Below are 5,949 nucleotides of genomic sequence, written 5' to 3'. Positions count from 1 at the left end.
ATTATTATAGTCTCTCTTATTGGTCTTCCTGCTTCTTATCTCCTTCTTTTCCAATCCATTCTTCATACAATTATCAAAATAATCTTCTAAAAGCATATGCCCATGTTAATCTCCTCATCCTACTTTGTTTTCCTTCAATGCACAGCTCAGGTATTACCTCCTCACTAAATTTTTCCATGATCATTCCAGTTGTTAAAGCTTTTTTTTAAAATCCAATTTTCCTTGTCTTATACTTAAGTCTCTGTTGTAATTTCCTAGTAGAATGGAAGCTCCTTTAAGGCAAGATTAATTTCATTTGTGATGTGTACCTAGTGCTGGATACAATGCTTTAAACATAGTTGGTACTTTATAAATGTTCATGGAATTTAATTGAATTATTATATATTATTGTCTACATATTCTTTATTCTAGTCAAATTGATCTGAAATTATTCCTTTAACTATTGATAGTTCCTGCCCCTGTATATTATTACAAGCTATTAGTGCTCTTTTCTCATCTCTACTATATGGGATTCCTCACCTTTCATCCAAGTTCAGTTTCTATCTCCTCTTAGAAACCTTCTCTGATTTCTACTTAACTCTTCTGTGGTATCTAGGTGTATTCTAGTAAAAATAGCACTGAATTTTGAAAGTTTAGAAAACTAAGATCTGAGTTCAAATTCAACCTCATACTTAATAGCTATGAGATTCTGGGCAGAAGATTTAATTTTTCTTAGCCTTAATTTCCTCATCTGTAAAATATAAATAATAGTATTTGCTTTTTAGGTTCCTATGAGCTTCAAATGAAATGATATTTGTAAAGAATTTTATAAACTTTATAGTGCAATATAAATGCTTGTTATTGTTATTCGTTCTTTTCTATAGGTCTGGACTTATGCTTTCATTGGTGAAGTAATTTTATTCCTGTTATTGATGAAGTTTAGCAAGTTATAAGTGATTATAGTCTTCAAAAGTATCCTGTGGAGAGGGGAAGTAAGGGGGCTCAATCAGAGCATTAGCCCTGGAGTCAGAGCCTGAGTTAAAATGTGACCTCATACATTTATTAGTGATGTGATCCTGGGCAAGTCACTTAACTTCAGTTGCCTCCAAAAAAGTATTCTGGGACTCTTAAAAGTTAAGAGTCACTCAGGTCCACTCAACTAATAAATATCTGAGGCAGGACTTGAATTTGACTTCAAAGCCAGTGGCTGTCTATTCATGTTATCTTTCTAACTCTTCATACCTATCTTCATCCCATTTCATTAATGTGCAAATATTCTGATAGACATTTTTTTAAAAAAATCCCCTCATTTTTATTTAGTATTTTCCTCAGTTACATAAAAATAGTTTTTAACATTTGTTTTAAAAACTTTTGAGTTTCAAATTTTCTCCCTTCCTCCCCACTTCCCTATCCTACCTCATTGAGAAAGCAATTCAATATGTTATATATATATACATACATATATATATATATATATATATATATAGTCATGTAAAACATTTCCATAACAGTCGTGTAACATAGATCAAAAAACAAACTCCCAAACAAACAAAAAACCCAAGAAAAATAAAGTAAAAAAAAAATGCTTAATCTATATTCAGACACCATTAGTTCTTTCTCTGGGTCTGGCAAGCATTTTTCATTATTAGTCCTTCAGAGTATTTTTGAATACTCTGTATTGCTGAGAATAGCTAAGTTGTTCACAGCTAATCATTTTATGATATTGCTGTTATTTTGTTCATAGAACATTTCACTTTGCATCAGCCCTGCAAGTCTTCTTAGGTTTTTCTGAAAGTATCCTGCTCATCTCTGGTAAACTTTGATTTCTGTCTTTATAGTATCAGGAGATTAGTACATAGTAGGTATTTAAAAATACATGCATACTTCTTTCTGGAGACTAGAAAAGTGATAAACTTTAAAAGAAAAGAAACACTGGCTTCATCTAACCAGAATTAGGATTCTTGAGGTTTCAAGTAGAGTTAGGTTTCATAGATATAGACCTGTAAGTAAATTTAGAGACATCTAATCCAATCTTCAATTAAAAAAATTTTTTTGATGAGAGCTCATTTATTTTATTATAGACACAGGTGTAATTAAAAATATGAAATGCTTCACAAATTTGTGTATCATCCTTATACAGAGGCCATGTTAATCTACTCTGTATTATTCTAGTTTTAGTATATGCCAAAGCCAATATTTAGTCCTCAAATTTTACCAAAGATAGAAAATGAGGTCCCCAAATGAATAAATTATGCTTAGTATTATTCAGATAGTAAATGGTAGAGCAAAGATTCAAAATCAGGTCTTAGAACTCTTAAGTGACATGCTATTTCTCTGGTATTATGTTTTATCCAATCAGATTTTTTTTCTTGCTCTTAAAAAATTTAGTCCAGGATTTACCTATTTGGATTCTTCCATATCTGTTATCCTTTATGTCCTTTATGACCTAAGAGTTTGATAAATAGATGAGAGGTGAGTTAAAACTAACACATAACGATCTTATAGTTTTTTTTTTTCCCCCCTAAGGATAAAAGCAGGAGCAGGAGGAAAAATAAAAATGATTCATGTATGTGTGTTAGAAGGTTAAGGTTGGGAAAAGAACAGAATACTTTTAACTCTAATCCTTAACTTGAGTACAATATAATAATGATTTAGCTTTTGTGGTTAAAATTGGCCTAATTCACAATATCTATATATTCCTAACTTTGCCAAACTTGAAGTTTTTATAAAATAATTTCTAAATGTAAAAATAGGCATTTAAAATTTCTTGTTCAAAGTATCCTTTTTGACTTCTGTACTCTGATTTTTCTTATTTCTGAGTTTTATTTTTCTTAAGAGGAGAATAAATTCATTGGAAGCAGATGCTTATATTTTTCTGAATTCATTTGTAATTTATTTACACACTTCCCTCTCTCAAAATAATTAAATGCCTAAAAATTTTCTATGCCCCCAACTATTAGGGTTCTCTCCCTCCATTTTTTTAAAAAAAGGATTTCATTAGTATGGGAAACATTTTACTAAAGCAAATTAATATGCACTCTACAACTAATAGTCTTAGAGCTGTGCAGGGGTTCATGAAGTTAAATGAATCTCTTCCTTTAACATTCTTTTTCCATTTGGCCAATTTTACTTTTTTAAGCAGTTGGTTTTCTTTTTTCAAATTGTTGGGTTTTTTTTCATAATTCTCTCTTTTCTTTTTCCATTTTTTCTCCCATCTCTGTTAAATGATTTTTAAGTTCCTTTTTTGAGCTTTTTCATGATTTTTTTTTCCTAGACTGGAGAACACTTCCCATTTTTCTTTGGGGTTTTGTTCATAGGTATTTTGATGCTATTGTCTTCTCAGTTTGTGTCTTGATCTTCCATGTCACTATGATAACTTTTTATGGTGAGATTCAGGTTCTTTGTTGTTTTTTGCTCATCTTTTTTTGGACTTTTTCCTTTCTTTTAAATTTGAGGATATTTAGGATAGAAGGGGTACTGTCTTGGATTTCTTGTGTTAGGGACTGCAGCCCAGTTTATTTACTTGGTGCTACACTGATGTTGCCCTGAGGTTCATGAGGGACCCTCATATGTCTGGTGCTATGCTGTGGAATTGGGGTAGGAGGTGGCTGATTCTGCTGGAGGGTGTAGAGATCTGACAGATTAGCTGGTGCTAAGCTAGGGTCCTAGTGCTAGTGGCTGGCATGTGTGAAGGCTGCTGCTTTCTGCTGACATGCTGGAATCCTTCCTATCCTGAACTGCTTTCCCCTTTTACATGAGGGAGACTTGCTGATCTTCCAAGATTCTTAAAATAAAAGATTGTGTTACCCCATCTTCTTGCTGCTTCTGTATTCCAAGATTTGTTTTGGGGTGCTTTTATGATTGTTTGGAGGTGACTATGAAAAGAGTAATGGCAATTTACTGTCTTCTCTATCATCTTGACTCCTGAAAGTCCAAAAGACTCTTCCTTCTTTAAAAAAAAAACAAATGAACAAACAAAAAACAAAGAATAGTATCCTCTGTTTCTATCTTGGTCCATTTTAAAGATCATGTTCAAGGGTATAACCTAACTAGATGAACTATCAGCTTTTAAAACTGTTTCTAAATACCTCCAGTTTCAATGTAATATATAAAATGTAATAATTCTCAAAACTCAAGTAGAGCATAAAAAAACTTTGGATTTAAAAGGAAAATGATTTGGGGTCTTCTTCTTTTTAAAAATAACTTCTGTCCTGAAACTGAATTCTCAATTATCAGATTAATTCTGAGCTTGTTAATGATCTTTAGAATAGGCAGTTCCTCAAATTTGCAAAAGAGCTTGAGTTAAAATAGGCTGAATTTTGAGCAATAAATATCTTTTTCTAAAAATAACAGCTCACATGTTAAGCAATATCCCATTTGTTTAGAAAATGTAATTTTTAAAAATAAATTTCTTCAAATACAACCAATTTTATTTCCCTTTTTTCTAGAATGTTGTCTTAGCACTGAGAAATCAGTTTTTAATATACTTAATCTATTCAGTAGTTTATAGTATAGTTTTTGTAAAATTCCTTCTTTTGAACTGCAATGCTATTTTTAGCTATCTTTCTTTTTTATTTTTAGATATTAACATAATTAAGTTTGTACCCTCATTCTGTACTGTATTGGTGCCAGTTCTTTGTAATCTCCCATGTTCCAAGAGTTTCTTAAAGGTAAAGCATGATTTAGATGTCAACTAACTCTTACCTGAAAAGGAAAGGACTCTTTTGTTCTCCCTAGATACATAGGTAAGTGATGAAGATTTCTGCTCCATACATCTTAGTAAGCATCTTTCTTAATACAGATATTTCAAAGGGTATCCCTGAAATATTCCTTTAGGAATCAGTAATAAGATAACTTGTTTCATCTCATGCACATCAAATTGATAAGTACTGATTAAAAAATAGAAAAAAGTCAGTGTTGAAAAGTTTGTGGGAAGATAGTCATACTAACATACTGTCGGTGGAAATGTTAATTGTTTCACTCCTTCTGATAAAAAAAATAGAATTATTTGAAAAAAATTCACAAAATTGTTCATAACTTTAAACCAGAATTTTCCTATTGAGTCTTAACCTAAAGATCAGTTATCAAAACTTCCTGATATATAGTGCCAATATTTTCTTAGGTGCATTTTTTTTGTGTGTGATAGCAAAAAAACTGAAAATCATGTAAATTAGCTGACAGAATGAATGAACAAATTTGTGTGTGTGTGTGTGTGTGTGTGTGTGTGTGTGTAAGGAGATATCATTACACTCTTAAATGATGATTACAAGTAATTTAGGCAAACATGGGAAACTTAAGAATTAATTCAGAGTGAAGAAAGCAGAACCAAGAGAATAATCTTCATAGTGTCTATAATAATGTAAATGAACATATGACTAAAAGGTAGCTAAGCTTAGATTAATTGTAACAAACAATCTTGGTTTGGGGGAAAGAGGATGAAAAAACTTCCTTCGTCTTTGTAAAGAGCTGCAGAATGTACATTATGTTGCCTAAGCTGCCACACTGCTTTATTGGTCACCTCTGGTCAACTATAATGAAGGAGAATTTGTAGTTATAATGATGCATATATATTTTATATCAAACATTTACTGATAATAAATCATAATTTTATGACCTCACATTCAGTTATGTGACCCTATGCGGGGTCACAATCCCCAATTTAAGAAGCTTTATTCTAATGGAAAGTGTATTCATTCAAATCTATGTCCTTGTTTCCGATATCATTGTAGTACATGATTCTATATAAACTCATTCCAACTCTTTGAAACTTAGTATTTTCATCTACTATGAGAACAATAACAATTTTTGTTAACAGTAACTTTTTCGGAGGCAATGCCATGGTCTAAAATTCACTGTGGCATTGAGCTTAGAATGCTGACTTTAGGGCTGTGGACTTTAGGGCTGTGGAACTTGAGTTCAAGTGCATGTCATGCCAGCTACTGCCCAGATTCCTCAGTCAAAGTTTTCTTA

At 31.7% G+C, this 5,949-nt stretch overlaps 1 non-coding gene across 1 annotated transcript; it reads right to left on the bottom strand.

Moving 5' to 3' along the window:
- Positions 1-2,074: 2,074 nt before the first annotated feature.
- Positions 2,075-2,181, bottom strand: LOC127546016 (U6 spliceosomal RNA). The gene has a single exon (XR_007949888.1). It is a non-coding gene; the product is annotated as a U6 spliceosomal RNA (small nuclear RNA).
- Between the last annotated feature and the right edge of the window lie 3,768 nt (positions 2,182-5,949).

The sequence above is a fragment of the Antechinus flavipes genome, chromosome 1 (assembly GCF_016432865.1).
Source record: "Antechinus flavipes isolate AdamAnt ecotype Samford, QLD, Australia chromosome 1, AdamAnt_v2, whole genome shotgun sequence".
Taxonomy (NCBI): domain Eukaryota; kingdom Metazoa; phylum Chordata; class Mammalia; order Dasyuromorphia; family Dasyuridae; genus Antechinus; species Antechinus flavipes.
This window is presented reverse-complemented; position numbering and strand designations above follow the sequence as displayed.